Below are 22,359 nucleotides of genomic sequence, written 5' to 3'. Positions count from 1 at the left end.
CTCGCCTTCCTGCGCCGACTCCACTGTCGCAGACGAAGGAGTCGAAGCCCAGCGCCGAGCCTTTTTAGATCCCTGAACATCATTCCCCGGTTCTTGGGCACTGGGATTTCGGGCTTCACACACACGCAAAACAAAACCAGTTCAACCGCCCGGGAGGCAGAGATGAGAGCGTCTCAAAACTTTTCTTCCCCCCTCCCCCCTCCGCCAAGGAGTAGGTGGGTGCAAAGTGCCGGCGGCGGGGACCCGCGGGCGCAGAGCCGCTCTCGGGGAGGCACTGGTCGCTTTAAAAACCCAACCTCTCGCCGCTCCAGCCTTGGCGCCGGGCGGACGGCGGCTCGCCTCTCCCGGAAGGTTCCGCGGACACCCGCAGACCTCCACGCGCGCCCTCCGTGCCGGCTTTACCGCGTGCAAACGGGGGTGGGGGGCGCGAAGGGGCCCAGGTAATGGTTACAGGACAGCGGGTGAGGTTCCAGCGCAGGGAAGAAGTTGACAAAGGGGACTTGACCAAACATGAAGGCGTATTTACAAACGCGAGCTCCACCGAGATCTGGAGAGATTCCCCTTCTCCCTGCCTCCTTCCCCTTCTGCCATTTCATTTTATCGCTCTTTTAAGTGGAGGGCAGATTGTTTTGTTGTGTTTTGTTTTGAAACATTCCTGCATGGTGTGGGTCATCGCCGCGTTATTTACCATCTAGTTTACCCTGCAGCAGCCGGGGAAGCAAACTCTGGGGCTCCTTCCCTTCGGATGGACAGAGAGGGCGGCCGGGCGACGAGCGGCAGGAAGGAGGTCAGGGTGGGTTTGCGGGAGCCCGGGGGCGACCTGGAGGGAACGCGAGCCCCCGGCACCGCCCCCCGGCGCACGCCCCCGCCTCCGCCGCACCCCCCGGGGCGGGCGCCGGCCGCGCTGACCCGCTGCGGGTGCGCTGCCCTCGCCTCCCCCATTGTTCCGACTGTCTTTTTGCCTTTTGTTATTTGCACTCGCATTGTGTTGTTTGTCTCTGAAGCCGCCTCATGACCAGCAAAGGGATTTCACCTCGTCCTTGAGAGCTACACGGGGAGCGCGAGCGAGCGAGCGAGAGGCTGGGGGAGAGGGACGCGCGCGCGCGCGCGCACACACACACACACACACACACACACACACAGACACACACAGAGACACACACACACACACAGAGTGAAAAAGGCGAGCCACCAAACCCATCTCCAGTCTCCTCCCGGGGGCCCCCAGCCCGCCACTGTGCCACTTTGCATCCCGCGCCTGAGGAGACGTTGAGGAGAGCCGGTAAGGTGCGTGAATCGCAGCGTTTTAACTTTGTTGTCGGTCCCGACGTGGTGGTGGGCAGCCCTCCAAGGCGCCGAGCTCCCCTCTGCCGCTCGCCGTGCCCGCCGCTCCGCACTCGTTCGCGGCTCCAGCTGGAGAGCCGGCGGAGGAGGGCGGGGGCCGCCGCCGGAGTTTTCCTCAAGTACAGAGGGAGGGGGACGGGGTGGGGGCGAGGGGAGGCGGGAGGCGGCTCGAGGCTGGCAGCCGCTCGGTCCCCCTCGCGGGGCGGCCGTCCGCGGGGACCCCGGCGTGCGGTCTTGGACCCAGTTCAGGAAATGCGATAACTTTATATTTTGCTTGGGGAGCCTGCGTGCTGTTGCCGGTATTGTTTTGCAAGTGGTGGCGGTGGAGGTGGTGATGAGCCAGGAGGGCAGGAGCGCAGGGAAAATCCTAGGCTCGCCCGTGCATCTCGGCCGGCGCCAAACGGCAGCCCCTCAAAGTTGGCCGGAGGGCCTGACCCTTCCCAGGACAGAAGCGCGACCCCCGGCCCACCCCACAACCTGAGCGCTCCCCCTGTTCGTCTTTTTGTTTCGCTTTCTGCCATCCCTGTCCCCAGAAGTACCTCCCTCCTCCCCCGTCCCCCCGGCGCGGAATTTCGGAAACGAGTCTCATCCTTCAGGATTCTAGGGATTTCAGACACCGGAAGCTTTAATTTTTAATTGCAACCACTTTTCCCCCCTCACCCCACTCCGTGTACCAAGTGGAGGCCGCTCACGTGTTGTGTCACTTTAAGCGCGGGTTTGGGAAATCTCGCTTGCACTTTTGGGCTACAGTAATAAGCCAGGAAAAGAGGTTATACGAGTTGAAATCAAATTGGATTTGGAAATGTTTGCGTTTGATAGCAGCAGTTTGTTGAGTATTGGTCTGCTGGCATCGGATGCACACGAAGCACTGTTTACATATTTTGAGTCATTTTCCTTCAACGTTACAAAGCAAATCTATTAATAAATAGATTGACCCTGGTGGATATCTAAAGACGTTGGCCCCTGACCAAATGCAGAGTGTGGTGAATGTGAATCCATTTTGATGTCTTCCTTTCTCAATTAAAGGGGTCAAACTGAGGAATTCTTTGAATGTTGCAGAACGATATTCTCAGTGTCCACCAACCCAGGCACTCTGGGTGGCAGTCGACAGTACTTCTTGAGAAAAGTTTAGCGATTTGTTGTCACCCCGTTGGGAATCCTCACAATATCCAGATATCCAAAGGAGTTTGTCAAGAAAGGCATGAGCCGATTTCCCCGGAGACTGCCTTTAGGCCCAGCACAGTTCTTTAGTCAAAGGCAAGACCAAGGGAGATCTGTGGGATTTTGGGTAATAAGTGTGGGAATCTGCAAAGGGACTAGACAGAGTGATTTGTTTCCTTGCTGTTCATAAATAATGGCCCCTAGTATCCTTAAAAAAACCCCTCCCCACAAACGAAACAGGCCAATCCAGTAGGCGCGTGGGAGATTTGTAGGCAATGGACGTTTCAATCAGAAAAACCAGAGCAGTTTTTGATCAGGATGACAAGGAGTGAGGCTCGATTGCCAAACGTGATTAGGTTAAGGGCCAGATGGTTTTAAAGTATACAGAAATGTTTTTTAAGTTTGACTTTTATAGCATTTAGAAGGAGGACGATTTCTTAGAGTCTTTACAGAGCTGCTAAATTTTGATCTAATTTTGAAGGAATTCAGCTGTACGTGAACTGCTATTAGCTCTGATAGGGAAGGAATCTGGTTTCAAATGCAGATACATGGGACAGAGTTTCTGGGGGTGCTTCTTCCTGATTTAAATATAGCTCTGAGGCTGAAGCCTAGATAAATTCAGCCACAGTGATTTAAAATCGTAAGTACTTACACTGAAAGTTCTCTTAGGCACTGTGTAAAGTTCTCCTGCAGATTATGTCATCAACTGTTTATTCCTCAGAAGTATACAAGATAAAAATCATAAGCATCACTTAAAACTGATGCAACACAGCATCAGTTAAATCCTTACACTGGTAGAGTTGCTTTTTTTTGCCTAAAAGGTAGATCTTTCATCACATGAGTTGTTTAAAAACATTTAATTGTGGGCGTGGGAAGGCATGTGCATAATTATTTAGTTATTTGTGTTAATTATATAGTAGCAGACTTGCTTGAAATTCTTTCTTTTTTGTCCTTTCTTTCCAGTGGTCTTCTAACAACCTTGTACATGAAGAAATAACAGAGTTTTTGTTTGCCTGGGGGTTTTAAAAAAAAATCTCTTTTTGTAGCCTTTTTGAATGGGCAATAATGAATCAATCTGATATAGGCTTGCAAGAGTACTCTTAATACAGGAAAAAAGAACTTCAGCTCTTAATACGGAAACCCTATATAGTTTTCTTGTTGAGATTAAGCAGTTCTGGTTGAATGCCATATAGGATTCAAAACTCAAACTTATTTGGTAAATAACTAGGCATTTGAGATCCAGTGGTTATTTCAAGTTAACTTAGTTCTATACATGTAAATGCATATCCTGTTTAGACTGACACATGGTTTTGTAAAAGAAAAAAAAATGAATATACGCTTATAAAGATGTTATCTGTGGAGAATATGGAGTAAACAGTAAGTAAGAAGAGTGAAATTTATGCTCAGGTATGGCTTCCTTTTTTTTTTTTTGTCCTTTTTGAGCGTAAAGCACAAGCTGTCGGGAGAGTTTAAAATTTCATTTTCCAAAGAATTTGAATGCTTAGAGGATTTTTTCTCTTCTAAAGCAAATGAAAAATATAATGATAAAAGAATATACCGTCTTCTTGTAAAAGCTCTATCCCTTTATTGAGTGATAGACAGTCATTGTTTTCAAGGTATGTCTAGATTATATAAAAAATGTAATATGCAGGGCAGGATAAAACTTGTTTTTATTAGTCTAAAATACACTGGATTTCAAATAACTTAGGGTTCTAATGTTGAACACTATTTAGATTTCCAGCAGGTAGCATTGTTGGATATGATTGATTGGTGTAACCTGGATGGTTCACCCAATATCTGATCACCTCTAGTGGTAGAGAATGCTATAATTAGAGTTTTGAGAGTAACCTGGAAAACTTATTGTCTAGGCCTGAAGTCAGTGCATTCCCTCACATACTCGTCACAATTTTTAGCCTGAGAAATGTAGATTTATTTTAAAGGCAAAGAGAGTGCTTGGCTGTTTCAAATAAACTATCCCCTGAGCTTAGAGTTGTAGATAGTTAATAAAATAAAAGTCCAATTTTGTTCCAAACATTGTTTTAAAACACCCATTTGTAAATTGTCTACATTTGGTTTTCATATGTTAATGATTTGGGATCTGAAGCTTCTTTCAGAAAGGCATTTTGGTTTATCTTAAAAAACACCATGCAAAACTGTCTAAACAACTCTGTAAATAAACTGTTCCAAATGCCTCAATTTGATGAATGAATTAAAGAATTATAGTTCTTAATCCAATTATGATCAATCTTGTTATTCCATTTCCCATTTGAGGGTGCTTAGGGAGTGGGGATGGCAAATGATTCTCAAATGTGAGTGGAATCTTTGTTGTTTATTTTCCGTGTGTGATATAACTTAAATCACTCATACCTAACATTTAGGAGAAGGATTTTAGATGAAGAGATGCAATTTAACAATCTTCGGTTAAACCAACAGTTCATTTGCATGTAAAGTTGCTCTTCATGGAAGAGTAAAATGAAGTTTTTAAGACTGTGAAGCAAGGAGCTAACCTTTTGCTTAAAAATAATGAATTTTTATATTTAAAGGGGCAGAAATGGAGCACTTAAGGCTCAGTAGCAGGGCGGACATTTAGGCACTTTTAGTCGCTTTCAGCTGGGCCATATTGGGACGTTTCCATGGGACTTTTTAATAAACTTGGCTGTTTTCAGTGTTCTTGTTTTAAAAGAAAGGGGAATATGCTTTTTTGGGTTGTTTCCTCCAGACCCCTGCCCCTTTAGCGGCCTATATGGGTGCTCTTGAATGCTTTCCTGATCTGGGGCCTGAACTTTAGGATGGGCCCTTGATTACCTCCCAGTTTGCTTTAATGGACTCTTCTGAATTTCTGCCCCATTTGCCCAAGTTAACCTCTGGCTCATAAGCCAATGGATTCACAGGTGATAACAGCTTATTATGTGTTAATTCTCTAACTAAAAGTTGTTATTATTATTGCAGTTTATCATGACCATCTAATTCCTTAGAGAAAGACGTGGAGTATCATGTGAAGCTGCCAGGAAGAAATACTTGTAAACATAGGGAGTTTTTGTTGTACCTCTCAAAGCATACCTTACAGGAAAGTCATTACTCTGCTTATGAGTAAGGATGACATTCAGTGGGGGCAGTGTATCGATGGAATTAGGGGAAAAATGAATACATTTAAAGAATACATGAAATAACCACTCTTTAAAAATTGAGTCTTTAAATAAAACACCCAGAAAAAAAATGCGTCTCCAGGAAGTGGCAGTGGTGGTGACGGTGTTGGTATTGAATTCTACAAATAGACGTCCATTCATTCTTTATTGCTGAAAGTTCATTATAAGTTAAAAAAAAAACACCCTACCTGATTATATCTTTGAGGCCCAATGACTTGTCATTCAATTACTTCGTGATTCTATGCTACCCCATCTCCAAAGGGGACAGACAGTGCAGCAGTCAAAGGGATGACCTCTACCTGGCATTCCCTGGAAGCTCAGGCACTGCCTTGTCACTGCAGCAGCAGTTCAAGTCTGGGAGCTAGGGAATTCAGGAGGGACCCAGGATGCAAAAGAAGCCAGCCCACTAGCGTTTGGAGTTTTTCAGTTTAGGTCTATTTATAATTCTTGCAAGACTTCACTTGGAGTTCTGAACATTTAGTGCTCTGCCCCTTTTCTTAACCTCTGAAGCTCGGGTTTATAATCCTTTTCTTGTAGGGATATTGCACGGATTACAGTAGGTATTGTATATCAGATTCCTAGCGTAGGGTCTCTCATGAACGAGGTGCTTGGTAAATGTTAGCTACACTCTCCTCTCCCTTCAATCAAGTCTAGATTTTGATCATTTATAATGTTCGAAGCTTCATTTTGTACTTACTTTGAACTTGTTTGAATCCAAGAAGAAAAATATATCACTTTCTTGAGGCTGAGAGCAACACTTTAAAATGGTGATTCAGTTAACGTCTATACATGATCTCTGACAGTGTGGTTTTATTAAGATGCTGTGTTTGGTGCAAGTGTGAATTCTATCTTTTATTCATATAAATGTTCCTTCCGTGAAAGGAGCAAAAACTTTAGGACCTAACTATAGATCTCTCTTCTTGTTATAATTTTTGATTTCTTGTTACAGATATAAACTAGTGAAAATTTATTGTGATGTTATCCATGGAGAGTCATGTACCACTGGGTTATGTTAAGTTTAGCCCATGTGGATAGAGAGAAATTCCACTTGGAAAAAGAGATAAGTCTGACTTTGCAATGTTTTGCCCTAAAGAGTTAACAGTTCCTTCATCGGGAACCTCATAGGTTTGTTTGTTTAAATTGGGTGCAAGGAGAAAGGTACAATCAGCGTACCATTGTCTATTTGAAGAGATGATGTACAGTAACATGGAAAACTTAGTGCTTGTTTTCTTCTCGCAGTGATTCAGATAATTTCTCTGTAAGTACAACTGACCAAAGATAAAGAAAAGGCTAAGAGAAGAAAAAAATGCAAATAAATGACTTGGTTATTGCATTAGTTTGGGTCCATGAAGAAGCAGACCCCAAGATGGGATTAGACATGTAAGACCTTTTTGGGGGGAGGGCACGGGAGAAGACTGGGAGAGCCTTTTAGCCATGACCCAGGTTTGACACTTATGTAAGGAGGAAGGGAAGGAAAGAGGATTGAGTAGAAAGAACTTGACTGTAGTGCAGTCTGAGAAGGGTTTGGCTAGGGAGCTGGGAGTCAGCCATTGGAGGAACCCTCTGTCTCAGTGGAATGGCCTGCATTCATAGCCCCCACTGTGCTCAGTCCTTAGCTGGGAGCAGCCCCCTGGAAGCAGGGCCTTGGAGCACAAATGATACTGGAGACAGAGAGGGGCAGCCGGTGGGACACTGAGTCCATTATATTCTGGCCACAGGAGATGTGACTGGTGTAGTTGTGGTTTAGAAGTATAGCCCTGAGCACTCGCTCTGGTTGGGTGGACCTGCCACTAAAAAAAAGACCCGGCATTTCTTTGAGTTCTGATGCTTTATTTTCCTCCATTGTAAAATGAGAATAATGATTGTTGTCACCTCACAGAGTGCTAGTCAAGATTAAATGAGGTTATATGAGATTATATATAAATACATAGTACCACGCATGGTACAGGTGAAATGCTCAACATATATTTCTCTCTTTTTAATGTAGTCATAAAATGCAATTGAGGGGTATAGGTGAATCGTATCAGGTGATGGTAAATATATTTAAACGGTAGGAGTTCATGTAATTAGAAGGTGGTGTTTATGCAAGCAGACATCCTTAATGCCTTTTCAGAATAGCTCACTTCGGTTCTCATGCTTCAGTCCTTATTTTTATGAGGCTGTAAACAGTGCAACAGATAGACCAACTGACCTTGACCATCTTCTGGTAATTTGCCCTAAAGCGTGAGGTAGACAGAACAGTCTCTTCATTTCCTTACCCCTCTAGGCTTCCTATTCAGTTGAGAAGCAGCTCGCACTGTAAGTCTGCATTTTATCTTGAGCCTCAAACACCTTGCGAGTCTTTGCTCCCCTGTGTTACTGTTCCTAAACCAACTTGCCGCGCGCGGCACAAAGCACTGAACTCAAGTGGCCCTCAGCGCGAGCTCCTGCTGTGATGAGTCACAGAGCCACCAGCACTTTGTTGCGTTAGATTTGATCACTGCCATGAGCAGTCCTTCGATTGTCAGCTAAGAGACCCTTCAGGGAGTTGTCCCTTAATAGAAAGTCTCTTTTCTTCCCTCCTGTTGTAACTTTAAATTAAAAGAAACTGTAGAGGAGCTGGTGGCCTTGCAGCAGTTCATTCTTCTACCTACTGGGAGAACAACATCTGAGAAAAGACGTTATTGGACTGAGAATTGAGTTGTTGCTATTTTTGGGGGGCCAGCGTCGGGGGAGGGGCGGCTGCGGGGGAGGACGAGGCTCACGGTAATGTCGTGGCAGGACGGCTGGCGGGGTGCCGATCCTTCTGTGCCTGCTGGGAAGCATTTGGGGGATGGAAGACATTGACTTAGCATGTTGGGATACATGAGACCACTGGTATTTTGCCCCTGATTTTTAGGTGGTTCTGTGTATGGTACTGTGGGAAACTGGCACCGGGACAGCTTCAGAATCCAAGGAGGATGGGAGGCAGGAAGAGAGAGCTAATTTTTGACACATTCCTCAGACAAGTGCCCCCTCTAGGGAATCTGTGCCCAGGATAAGGACTGCTTACTGTGAGGCTTTTGGCATAGTTTTCCCCAAATAGCGAGTGCTGGTTGCTTCAATGTCGCTAGTTAAAAAGGTTGACAAACTGAACATTTGGAGAGACTCTCTGCTGAGCCAGGCGTTGTACCCTCTGCAGTTGCTGGTCCATCCCCATTCTGGGTTAGGGCCTGCCCTCAGATCGGATGCCTGCTAGGATTCCCTGGGGCACTACACGGCTGCTGAAAGCTGAACTTGTTTGACGTGTGGTATCAGGGGCTGACTGGGGTTTGCATGTATGTTCTGGCGATGCTCGGTGTCACTGTGCAGTATTGGCAGCCTTTCACGTGTATCTGGCACAGTCAGTCTCATTACTTTACTCTTGCACTGGGAGCTGCTTTGGAGCAAGTGCATACCATTTCTTATAACTCTGTCTTGACTCTCCATACTTCACTTTCTCAGCCTCCTCTCCACCGTACCTTTACTACTAGCAGAATAGTAGTGCCTTTTCTACATTAAATCAGGAAGTAAAGTGACAGTTTTAATGCACACGAACCAACCAACCAAACCAATCTCTAAGTTTGTAAAGAAAGTTAATGGGCTCACTCTTTATTTCTAGGGACCTCCTCAGCCCCGCAAACGTGCCTCCCTTCCCCTGTCACTGCTTACTGGGCTTTTCTTAACCCTTCTGTTCCCACAAGGTCTTTCTCCTTCTGGCACCATCAGCATTGTGCATTGAGTTAACTTCACCAGAGGAAGTGAGAACTGGAGAGTTCTCTAAGTACTCTGCTGCCTGGTTCGAAAGGGGTAGCCATAGGTGACAGACATTTGGAAGGTAAGCTCCTTGAGGGCACGGTGTTGTGTTTCCAGCACAATCACAGTACCTGGAACAGGGCAGCCACAGAATCAATGATTGCTGAGCCAACTTGTCTTGCCAACTGAGCTTCATTCCTATTCAAGGCAGCCCTGCACGATGGGGAGGTGGGAAAACTAACAGTGGTTGAGCCTCGACCATGTTCCAGGCACGTGCTAGGTGCTTTACATGGATAATCCCCTTTAATCCTCACAGCCCACAGATTAGGTGGCAATTATCCCCTTTTCACAGATGGCCAAACAAACTCCAGGGGGTCAGGTACTCACTCATTTTCCTCAGTTAGTGAACAGGAGGATCACTGCCTGGATTTCAGTCTTTTTGACTCAACCACATGTATTCTTTCATACTGCTGTGGCCAAGATACTGGTGTGGGGTTCCCATCCATGAAATGGGAGCACTAATGCCTGCCTACCTACCACAGGGATACTTAGGAGCAGGTGAGAAGTGGTCACTGGAAGTGATGCTTGAGCTGTAATTTCTTTTTTTTTTTTTTTTTTGAGGTACGCGGGCCTCTCACTGTTGTGGCTTCTCTCGTTGCGGAGCACAGGCTCCGGACGCGCAGGCTCAGCGGTCATGGCTCACGGGCCTAGTGGCTCCGCAGCATGTGGGATCTTCCCAGACCGGGGCAAGAACCTGTGTCCCCTGTATCAGCAGGCGGACTCTCAACCACTGCGCCACCAGGGAAGCCCTTGAGCTGTAATTTCTAAAAGTCACTTACTATTATCAGGTACCCACTGATCCATTTATTAACCAAATGAGTATTTACTGAACACACAGTTAGATGTTGCTTAAGCTGTACTTAACAGGAAATATTTTCTGATTTGAAGCAGAGTTTCTGACTACATAAAAACTGATATCAAAGGAATTTAATAGAACAGTGTCTCAAAGGTGATCACCCTGTCACCTCGCTGAAAACCACTTGGGATGTTTTTGAAAATCTACCTTTCTGGCTCCCCCTCAGATGTAGGGAACCTGAACCTCTGTGGTTGAAGCCCTGTAACCCTGAATTTTTAACAAGCATGACTGGCGATTCTTTTGCACATAAAAGTTTGAGAACCAGTGATAAAAAACCTTTTATTGATTTAGTTTGGTAGTGAGTTATATATATGGCATATGGAGATCAAGTAAGATGCTCAGAGAGTAGTGGCAGGGCCAAGATAAAGCACAGGTGATTGCTGGATTGCTAGAAAGAGTTTTTTGGTGATTTGGTGTTAGGAGTTTTGAAATAAAATTTAAAGAACCTAAGTACATTTGAGTATATAGAACAGTAGCATGCTTAAGGTCCAGAGTGAGGGGACCTAACACAGAGTGGGTTGGGGCAGGGGCAGGGTGGCAGTTCTGTGCATTCCAGGCTTGAAAAGATCTTTCTTTTCAAGGACAGGTGGTTAAGTAAACTGAAGACCAGGGGTTGATTTATTTTTTTCAGTTCTGTATCCCAAATGTTCAGAACAGTGTCTGGAACATAGTAGGTGCGGAAAGACCTTTGCTTAACGAGTGAATAAAAACAGATGGAGGGAGAGAGCAATATGTGGAGAACAGATTAGAGTAGCTTGATTATGATTATTGTGGTTAAAGAAATCGAGAAGGAGTATGCTGGAAAGGAATCCTAGTGAGATCAGACAAGGACAAGGTTGTAATTAGACTAATCTGGTCCTCACAGGAGAGTGCCTTCATACACACAGATAAACAATGCAGAAACAAACCTGAGGCTTGTATGGGATCGAATCATCGGGCTGCTGTTTGTGTGTATTATCTTGGAAGCAGCAATTACTACATGAGGATAGGGACTGAGTCTGTTTTGTTCTCCAAATGATCATGGTACTTAATAAATATTTATTGAATAAATGACCGGGTTTCTACATGGACTGGAAAAGAAAGCTTTTAAACGATACAAACATGTCTTGTAAAAAGAGAAAAAAAAAATCTTTACAAATGCTAACCAGTAGATTGGTGATCGTGAAAATAGCAAATCTTCATAAAACTGGAAGTTCTTAGTCTGTTTGGAGTTCAGTAGGCTGTCCGTCGGATTGTTTGCCTGTCACCAAGCAGTGCTTTGCTGTTCACGTCACTTTCATTTTACTGTTGTCGAAAGTCCACGGTAATGCCTCGCACAGTGCCTTGCCGATATTAGCTATTGAATAAGTATTTGCTGAAGAGTTCAATCTGTGAATGAAGCGTATTGACTGGGGCTGGGGGCAGGGGAGGTGGGAAATTGGAGGCAGATGAAGAGAGTTGCCTTCCTTCACTTAGAATTCCCAGAGTGACCTGTGATCCAGTGACCTTTAGTAGGCATATTTTCCATATAACTCAAAGCCTGGTTATTGTAATCTTGAGAGGAAGGATGCTTGCTAAGGTAGGTTCAGCATTGTTAGAAGAGGCAACCATTCGTTTGATCTCGAAAGTCAGGCTGGAAAATGTATTGGGGAAAAAACAGTGAAAAGTAATTCTAAACCTAACTGGAGTTTCAGTAGAAAAATGGCTCTAATTCAAACGGTGTAATGTTAACATCAATGCGCGTCTTGTGGCTCAAGCCCCGCATACTGCTTTGGAAATAAAAGGAGATTGTGTAAAGAATTAGCAATACAAGGCATTTTTAAGTGCTTTATTGCAGAGGCCTGTGATACTCTGTGAAATCTATGCAGGCTTTTTCTTCCTGCTGTGCTTAATTTCAGAATCTGATGCTATTACCCATCCTTGGAGGAAAAAAAAAATCATTCTCCGTTAACTCTTAAAAACCGAGTTTAACATTGCACTTGCTTTCAACATAATCTTTCTGACATTTCTCAGGAGGAGAGAAGCGGTGTATTTAGCCACGGAGGGTTTTTGTCTCCTGGTATCCAGGATTGCTTCTAGGGGGCGGCATTAGAGGAAGAGGGCAAGTTGGAAAGAAATGTTAAAAGCTTAAGTTTAGAAATGGCTCAAGCAGCTTGAAGAATCAGGTCCCTGAAAGAGTCGGCAGAGCTTGTGTTTGGCATGCATCCAGATCAGAAGCCAGAAAGGCGAATGTGTTATAAAGAAGATCAGGCAGAAGCCAGGACAGGAGTTAAATCTTTACAATATCGGCGACTATCGTCCTGTGACATGAAGACAAGCCCCCCCAAAGTAAGTTCCTTGGCATGCCATTATCGTGCCCCTTTGCCTGTCTAGCTTGAAATAGCAGTTGACGTTGACTGATAGTTTACTGTTGCTAGGCATTGTGCCAAACAGCTTATTTTTATTTTTATTGACTCTTCTCAGGAATTCTCGGACGTAGATACACATGTTGGTCCATTATACAGATAAGGAAACTGAGCTGGCCCAAAGTAGTGGAGCTGAGACTCGAACCCAGAGTGGTCTGATTCTGAGGCTTGGGCCCTTACCCATTGTAATATAGGAAGTAGATTTGAAGTCCTGCTGAGTCATCCCTCAAAATTATGCTTGTGTTTCCCCCCTTCCTTTATATATGTACTTCTGTCACTCTAGGACAGGCTCTTTTCAGCTTATTTCTGAACTTTTGCAAAGTTCCCCAAAGTGGGATCTCTCCCTACAATCTGTACTGTGTACAGTTGTCAGGTCAATCTTCCTAACGTGCTATTTAGGTTATGTTGTCCCTTTCTTAAACGTTCACGGTGCCTGAATACTACACACAGATGGGACCCAGACCCTTAGGTCTGTTTTTTAAGGGCCTTACCATCTTCTCCAAGTCTTCTACTTTTTCAGGCTCGTATTTGAAACCTTGCTTTTGAGAACAGTTTGCTTCTGATCAGGATTCATGCTGAGCACAGTTTCCCAGATGACTCTCAAACTGCCTGTGACATGTGAGCCTTGTCAACTCCTCTCACAATGCTCATGCCAGGGGCCTTCCACGGGCATTGCACTAAAAGCCATTGCTCGCATTTGAACCCTGTCTGACTTAGGGAATTCTTCCGGAGTTGCTTTTCCATCTGCTTCAAACCTCCTCATCATTTGACTTTCCTTGGTTCCCAATCCACTTGACTCTCTCTTTCAACTTTCTCTTTTGGTTTTGTCCCTTCATTCATTCAGTAATCAACAAATATTTGTTGAGCACCTACTATGAGCCAGATGCCACATTAACTGCTAGGGAGTCTGATGTGTGGAACAGGCACACACCTTGCATGGAAGGATTTAAATTCTATTGGGGTAAATAAATTTTAATCAGATAGTCAGCTGCATTTCTGATGGCAAATTGTGGAACTATATTTCACAAAATTATATACAACATAGAGGACAAGTATCTGATATTTTGGCAGGACAGTCAGAGGAGGATGCCATGAGGAAGTCACGTTTGAAGGATGGTTAATGACGTAAAGAGGACATAGGGAATAGCATGTGCCAAAGCTCCAAAGAGAGAGGGAGAAGGATGTGTTCCTGGAATTAGAAGGCCAGCGTGGCTGGAGCAAAGTGACTGGGAAATGGACATGGATGGGGCTGTAAAGGTGAGTCTTCATAATAAGGCTGATAAGAAACCTATTGAATAGTTTTAAGCAAAAGACTAATAAAATTTGTGGCTAGAGCATGTAGACCAAATTTAAGAGAGGAAGGAATGGATTTGGTAAGCTAGTAAGAAAGCTATTGTAGCGACTCACGCAAGAGAAAGATAGTGGCTTGGATTTTGGACTTTAGCCGTTGTGTTTGAGATGGAGACAAAAGGAAAGGTTTCACAAGCCCACTTGGAGGGGAAATTGCCCAGTTTCAGGTGCTTTGTAACTGTCCCCCGGCCATTCCCCCTCCACCAACCTAATGGAATATTCCACCTGGGAATTACCCATTGTTTCCATGTTCCATAGGTTTAGAAAAGAGATGCATAAGTCCATACACCTCCGAGGGATCCTGCTGGCTGGACCTGTACCTGCTTTAGCTCTTGAGTATTCAAGCAGAGAGAGATTTGATACAAAACTTACAGTCCCTCCCGTCTACGCATATGTATTTGCTCTCACGTTTCTATGCTTTCCTTCTGTATATATCATCCCTTCATATAGATTTTCTGAAACCCTACCCATTCCTTAATTTCCACATTAAATTTTGCTTTTCCACAGCATCCCCACAGAATATACTGACTGAAGATCTCTCCTTCTGATCTTATGATATGTATACCTATAACCACTTTTAAGGCTTTAACTGTATATTGTACTGTATCGTAAGCATGTTGTGAATGTGCCTTATCCTTTGAGGGATACTGTGAGTTGCCTAGGGATGTGGATGCTGTAGTTCAATGTTATACTCCTCTTTTGGATCATCATTTACGTCGTTAGCACGGCAGTCTACTTAACCTCTCTCAGTGTGTGATTCCTCATCTGCAGAATGGGGATAATTAGATGTACTTCATAAAGCAGTTGTGTGGGATTAATGAGAGAAGGAGTACAAAGTCTATAAAACAATCCTTGGCCATAATGAGCTCCACCGTGTGATGACATTTTATGGTCATAAATGTTATTGTTTGAAATCAGAAACCTGTATCTTATTACTACTTTTGTCTACTTGGAGCTCAAAAAAATTATTGGGTTCAGATTCGGATTTAAATTTATGTATCATTTCTGCCAGGGGGATACAAATATAAGTAAATCTTGCTTCTTGTCTGCACAAACCTCTATTTGATAGGGAAGCTAGTAACATAAACTGGTAATTACATATCAGTGTGATAGGTAGAGCGATAGAGTATTTTGAGAGCACAGAAGAGAGGTTGGGGGAAGATTTTCTAAGTGAATTGATGTATGAGCTGAGTATTTTATCAATCAATTAAATACATACTAAAATAAAGTATGTATATCGTATAAAATTCAAAGCTACATAACAAAATAGCACTCCTGTCTTACTGACGATCATGCCACTCCATTCCTATTACTTCCAACTCTGTATTTCTAAATAAAATGTTTACTCCTTATTTTTCAAAAAATGTTAGTTATTGATTAACCTCCTACTATTTGGCTTTGTTATTCTACTCTTCCCCCACCCCTGCTTCCTAAAACCACACATACTCCTTTTCCCATTGTCCCAATATACTTTCATCTCCCCCCTTTTTTAGGGTTAAATCAGTTCAGTAAACACAGTTACGGGAATTCCCTGACAGTCCAGTGGTGAGCACTAGGCGTTTTCACTGAGGGGGCCTGGGTTCGATCCCTGGTCCAGGAGCTAAGATCCCGCAAGCCCCGAGGCCAAAAAAAATCAAAAAAACAAAATAAATAAAAAAACAAAAAATACCCCAAAAAGCACACAGTTACTTTGACTCTTTAAAATGTTGTTTATCACTGAGAATATTATATATTGATTACTTTTACTTTTTATACAACTTGTTTGGTTTTCCTGGAGTTAATAATGGCTTATGTTCAAACTTACAGGTTTTACTAGAAGTGCCCAATGTTTACTGGAATTTCTGAGTTAGGCTGAAAAAGGTGGAGTGACATATCCAGGGTGGGCCTTGGGGGCAGTCCGCTGTGGTTGGAAGGATCATTTTGTCACTGACATAATTTGGAGTTAGTCTTAGAATTAGATAATAAAAAGACCACTGACTTTTAGTCATTTATATTGTGCTTCTTAAAATTTCTGCAGACATTGTGCTCCCTTATTGCCTGTACTTGGGCACTCTGCTTCCGCCAACCTGCCCTTGGAAAGGCTCTGAGTTAAGCTAAGAAAGGAAGAGGGTGGTGCTTTGAGAAGGGAGGAGGGTACTCCAAGCAGACAGGACAACGTGAGTAAAAAGGCAAGAAGGTGAAAAATAGCGTGGCGTGTTTGTGAAATTACAGAGAGTTTGGTGTTGGTAGAACATAAAGTGCATGATAGGAACCAGCTGAGATGAGGCTGTGATGTTGGCAGTGGTCAGAATCAAGGTGGTCTTTTTATTATAGACCAAATGCCCCAAATTCTGTCTTTTAGGCCATGGGGAACCTTATGATGTGCAGTAACATATGGTCTGCTTTGCCTGTGAATGAACTAATGACACATTAGCCAGAAAATGCAAAACTGGCTCCTTAAGTCAGCAGTTAAAATGCGTATTTGGTGACATGTTAATACTTTAGGGGTACCCTATCAGTAGAATTTTTAGAGCGCACAATCCTGTAGAATGTGCATGCACGCACAGACACATATTCATAATTTATGTACATGTGTTATACTTGAGCTAATATTCAGGGCACAGTAAACTCTGAGAGCAAGGTTTAGTTTAAATAATAGTTGAAGTAACAGTGGTATTACATCAGAGTTCCCTGGAAACCAACTCTGACATGTAGATTTGCATGCATTGGATTTATTGGGAGGGTTCTTGGCGACAGCACCTGTGAGGGGCTCAGAGAAGCGGGATGCGCCTGAGGAGAAGTTGACTATGATGCAGCTGGGGCTTCAGCTAACCTATGAGGAGCTCTGGAACTGGATAGCTCCTTGGAGATGTCCTGAACTGAGACAAGGGGGCCAGGTCTTTGTAACCATACATTGGTGCTGGATGTGGGCCATCCCTGGGGAGCCGGAGGAACTTTGGATGCGGGCAGTTCTTGAGAAAGGCCTTAGATGTGAGTCTTCAGCAGCCAGCACTCTTGGTAGCTAGGAAATGAGCGCCGCTAGGGAGCACACTGCAGTATCCACTAAACACAACCTTCCCGAAACTCTATTTTTTTTGAATTCTCATAGATTTTTCTTGAAATATGGCTGACAAAGAGCTAGCAGTTGGTCTAAAAGATACAGTTCTGCCATTTTCCCATGTTCACTTGTATTTGCATTATTAGTACTACTTTGAAAATTCCTAGATTTTTGTTTTGTTTTGTAGGACATATTTTAAAACCACTTCTCTGCTTTATGAGGGTTAATTTATCTAAAAATTAGACAGTGTAGTCCACAAGCCACAATGTATGACAAAATGGTAAAACAGAAGAGAGAGAATGGCATTAACATTAAGTTCTTCCAGTTGTGAAATGAAGGCCCCTGTGGCAATCTATTAATAGTTAGATGAAAAAAAGGAATACGTGGATCATCTTGAACTTCCAGCTTTGGAGAAAATGTCTTTATGGAGTGAGACCAAGGGACATTTTAATTGGAGGTAGGACAGCTGACTGGACATAGACATATGGTGGTGGTAATGGTGTCTTTGTGTATTTATAAAGCAGGAGGAATTCTTGCCCAGTATGTGGACAAGAGTATAGGCCTAGGTTTTTCAGGTTCCCAGATGGGCATCTAAGTCAGTGTTCTCCTAACTTTTTTTTGATAATGTATATACACCATCAATAAAAAAAGAAAATATTACTTTACTAACAGTAAACATGCAAAAGTAGAAATTAAAAGGCCTGAGATAAAGAGGGAATAAAGGATATCTATAGAATAAGAAATATAAATAAAAATTATAATATTCTCTTTTAGCATGCCAGTGGATTTTTTTTTTTTTTGAACCCACCTTGAAGACTCTTTGAGCTAGTTTTCTAGAGCATAAGTTATATACTTAATAGGGGAGAAAGTGTACTGGTGTCAAACTTTGACAATTTTTATGAGTTTGACCTATGCAACTATTTAAATGTGATAGTATGAACTACAGGTATTAAGAAATAAATAAGATTTTAGAACACAGTTGTGGTACTTTAAGATATTTTAAAAATCATGAAAGGAATGTGTGTGTGTGTGTTTGTGTGTTTGCGCTAGCCAGCATCATAATGACTTAGCATTTCCTTCTGTTTAGCAATTCCTCATAATTAACTAAAAGGTTGGGGCCACACTGACACCATTACCCCTCTGTATATCTGGCTCTAATTTACGAGCCATATCCTGCCTAATATGCCAGAATGCTTTTGAATGTTCTCTCACTGCTTATTTTTCCTTGGATTCATGAATTTATAAATGTTGCATGCAACAATTAAAAGATATCTTTATTTGTGTCTTTCAGCAGTAGAGAACCTGAAAAGGCAAAACCTTTCCTAAATGTAGTAAGTTCCTTCATGTCCTTTTGGAATTTTAAATGTTTATAAGCATTTTTATAGCAAAACTCAGCCTGGCTTTAAAGAATTATTCCAGATTTATCTTGTGCCTGAACTTTAGATAGCTTGGCTTCCTTATTAACATCTTTTATTTTGTTAATAAAAGTTCATTTCAGTTGTGTTTTCATTTTTATATTTAACACTGCTCACAAATGTTGGTTGCTTTGAATTTCTTGGAAGGAAGGGGGATAAATACATTTCAGGTAGCATTATTAGCATTATTACTACTTTTCATTATAGATTAAATTAAAAGGTAACCAGATTTGGAACCAGTATATAGAAATCTTAATAAGGATATGGTAATCATGGTTGGATTCCTAAGTAAGCCTAATCATATAATTTAAAATATAGTTCATAAGTTAAAAGGCAGAAACCTCATTATGCTAGAGAGTGCTATTTTTAAAAATAATAAAGAATTAAGCTTCCTTTTTTTGTTGGTACGCGGGCCTCTCACTGTTGTGGCCTCTCCCGTTGAGGAGCACAGGCTCCGGACGCGCAGGCTCAGCGGCCATGGCTCGCGGGCCCAGCCGCTCCGCGGCATGTGGGATCTTCCCGGACTGGGGCACGAACCCGTGTCCCCTACATCGGCAGGCGGACTCTCAACCACTGCGCCACCAGGGAAGCCCAAGCTTCCTTTTTTATATACATACAAATGATCTTACCATTACTGAGTAAAGGACATATACTGTCTCTCAAAAGAATACTGTGCCTTGACGTTTTTAGGTGATTCCATCCATATTTTTTCTTATTCTCTTTATAACCATTTGCATATTGACCTTAATAGCAACTTAAAATATACAGTGTTGTATTTGACTATGATTAACTCTTCATTCATTCATTTAAAATATGTTTATTGTGAGTCTGTTCTTTGTCACATATGACAAATGTTGAGTAATGGAGTTACCATGGTAAGTAAAAGAGATTTGGCCCCTGCCCTTATGGAGTTTCCAGTCTAGTGAGAAAGATGGAGGTTAATCAGCTAATCATGCTGGAGAGACATTCTCTAGTTTGGTGTAATTGTGACTGGCAACTGGATTGTTAATTAAAAAAAAATTGCTAAAGCATAGAGTCTTAGAGAAATGATGTCATCCTTCCTTAAATATTTTAAGATTTTAAACAATGTTTAGTCAGTTTGTTTATTGGTGTTCCATTGTTTATCAGTATTTATCAATTTGCCAATTAATTGATGTATAGTTGAAGCTTTTAAGGATGGGTCTCTTGAGTAACATTCCTTGTCATCTTCACACCCAAAATATATGTTCTGTGGTTTTTACTTTTGATTTGCTAAAAATGATAGGAGAATTTCAAGGCATTTGGCAAGCAATCCAAGTGCAGAAGTTTGTCTAGTTTTTTTTATTCCAATTTCATGAAGCTACTAGACACCTAATTTAGTGGTCTTTAAAAACAATTTACCTTTATTCCTTAAAGAAGCATTCAATCTAGTGTCACTAACAGCATCCTTTTTGCCCTCATATTCTATTACTTATGTAATATTTAATGAATTTACCCAATTACAGTGGCAAATAGAAATGGTATAAAGAGCCCTGGCATCAAGCAGATAAGTAAAGCAGTTAGAGTGGGAGTGTGTGGTGTGCTACAGTAGCCTTTTTGCTATGAGGGTACCCCGGCTAATAGTGTGTTTCAGGGAGGGAATGGAACACACCCGTTACTCTGGTGACTTGGTGAACGTAGGTTGGCTATGAAAGTTGTATTCTAGGGCTAGTGATGAGTACTATGGAGTATATCATGGAGGATGAATACAGGGGGCTATAAGGAGATATTATAGCATAGCCTGATTTATTCTAGAAGTCACAGCAGGACTTTCAGGAGGATGAGACATTTGGGTTGGAATATGAAGAGAAGTAAGCTGTGGTTGAGTGTGGAGAAAGAACACTTTGTGCAAAGCTCTGAAGTAGGTTAAAGGTTGGGATATTGAAGAACCAAAGGAGACCAGAGTGGCTGGGGCACAGAAAAGAAGGGCAGGAGTCATGAGGAAGGAGGCTGGAGGAGGAGGCCGGAGTCCTGTCATGTAGCGTCTGGTAGATGCTGCTGAGGTTCTGTTTTTTTATCAAAAAAGTAAGGGCAAGTAATTAAAGGATTCAGATTTGCATTTTAAAAAGATAATTCTGGCTGTTGTTTGGAAAATGGAACGAACAGGGCATCAGTTATGTAGTGATTAGAGTAGTCTAAATAAGAAACGTTGTCCTTGTCTCCAAAACTATTCATTCTTCCATTTTTCAGGGCCTTATCCTGCTACAAGTCTAAACGGGTCCTTGAAATACTTGAGGAAAAGCAGAACCTAAATTCATCATAGGTATAAATCTTTTCAATACCCAGAAAGACCTGGAATGGTATTTTCTATAGCATACTTTGCTTACCATTTTCTCCTTTTATATTTGTATTTATAGTCATGATTTCAGCACATCATGTTGTCAAGACAATAGAAAAAAAAGGAAAAGTCATTCTTTTAAGCTTGTACCATGCTATTGATTTTCTTTGAAAGGACAACAAGTGTGTTTATTTTATCACTGTGGATCTAAACCTTAACCATGAAACACCATTCTTTGCTTCTAAACTATGTGTAACAAAGATATTCTTTATTGCAACGTCATCAATAATTCAAATGCAACTTAAAGGAAAGTAGGGCAGCATAAGGAAAAACACACTTGTTCCATAATTGAGTCGATTAAATAGTATTGAGTCCCACTGTCATATTCATATTGATGAAACAACTTTTATAACTACAAAGAGTCTAATAAGAAGTAAGGCCTCAGAATTATGAGACAATGTCACAGACATTTCTGTATTTTTTCCTATTGTAAAATACAAATAGTGAAAGCAAGCTTTTACTTGTGTGCGATAATGAAGGAGCAGCTTTTGAAAGGTACTCTTACTGGGATTTTCATAGTTTTCAAAGCTGTGCAGTAATAACCCAAGCTATTTTGGAACTGTGCATACATTAGTGTTCTGGTGCAACATGATACAATAATGTGTGAAAACGTATACGATCGCACCTTGTTTAAATTTGCAATTTTTCAACGTAATCCCACAGTGAGCTCTTGTCAGGTTTTGACTGCATAGGGGAGGAAAAGTTTATAGAAGCCTAAGAATGGGTTTGGATGTAAATATCTGACTATGAAAATAAGACTTTCTAAAAATTGTACTTTTTTGAAAGATCAAAAGAGTTCAGTTTATATTATATATAATATTTTGCAAATCAACCTGTTATTAGTTTTGCCCAGTGGAAGCTTAAGAACGTGCATAAATAACCTTCAGAATGAATATGTATATCTGCTCTATTTTTTATTTGCAGAATGTGAGTGAAAAGTACATAGTTTGATTTTTTAAAGACAATGATCACATTATAATTTATGCATTCATATTAATGTTGTTTTTCAAAATTTCACCCAGAGAAGCAAAACCCGGATTCCATTGATGCCCTTGACCAAAACATTTTGGAAAACTTCCTCTCAGAACTGTCTTTTGAATCATTTGCAAGCCTGACTAAAACATCTATCTCATTACTTTCTATTCGCATTTTATACCAAGATTCATCATGCTTTTTTTTTACTCACCAGAGTTGGCTATAAATGTCTCTTTGAAATGATGAAAATGGCTAAAATTGACTTTCAAATTATGAAATTTGTCACCATTGAGGATATTTAGAAATGTGTATGCCTGTGTGTGGTACAGACTTAGAAAGCAGTTTCAGAAGGAGGTAGAAATACTGTGAGGAACGGCTGAGCTTTAGAGTGAGTGAGTGGTGTTCTGAGGTGACCACTGTGAAGGGAAAGCACATTTGGATGACATGGTATGTTTGCTTAAAAACCAGTCACATTACTTTTTAATGATGCTGTATATTAGTTTTTACAACGTATGCAAAGAA

At 42.0% G+C, this 22,359-nt stretch overlaps 1 protein-coding gene across 6 annotated transcripts in view; it reads left to right on the top strand.

The window, feature by feature from the left end:
• The first annotated feature begins 1,066 nt into the window (after positions 1 to 1,066).
• The window catches only part of SOX5 (SRY-box transcription factor 5), a 994,587-nt gene continuing 973,294 nt past the window's right edge, over positions 1,067 to 22,359 (top strand). For 3 of the 6 annotated variants that reach the window (XM_082849629.1, XM_082849640.1, XM_082849630.1), the window contains exon 1: positions 1,067 to 1,282. The gene's annotated coding sequence lies outside the window, so the exon portion shown is untranslated. Of the gene's footprint in view, positions 1,288 to 22,359 lie in introns of all 6 variants that reach the window. The other 3 variants (XM_082849631.1, XM_082849627.1, XM_082849641.1) reach the window with 1 other exon arrangement.

The sequence above is a fragment of the Leucopleurus acutus genome (genome assembly GCF_964270905.1).
Source record: "Leucopleurus acutus genome assembly, chromosome: 11".
Classification (NCBI taxonomy): domain Eukaryota; kingdom Metazoa; phylum Chordata; class Mammalia; order Artiodactyla; family Delphinidae; genus Leucopleurus; species Leucopleurus acutus.
This window is presented reverse-complemented; position numbering and strand designations above follow the sequence as displayed.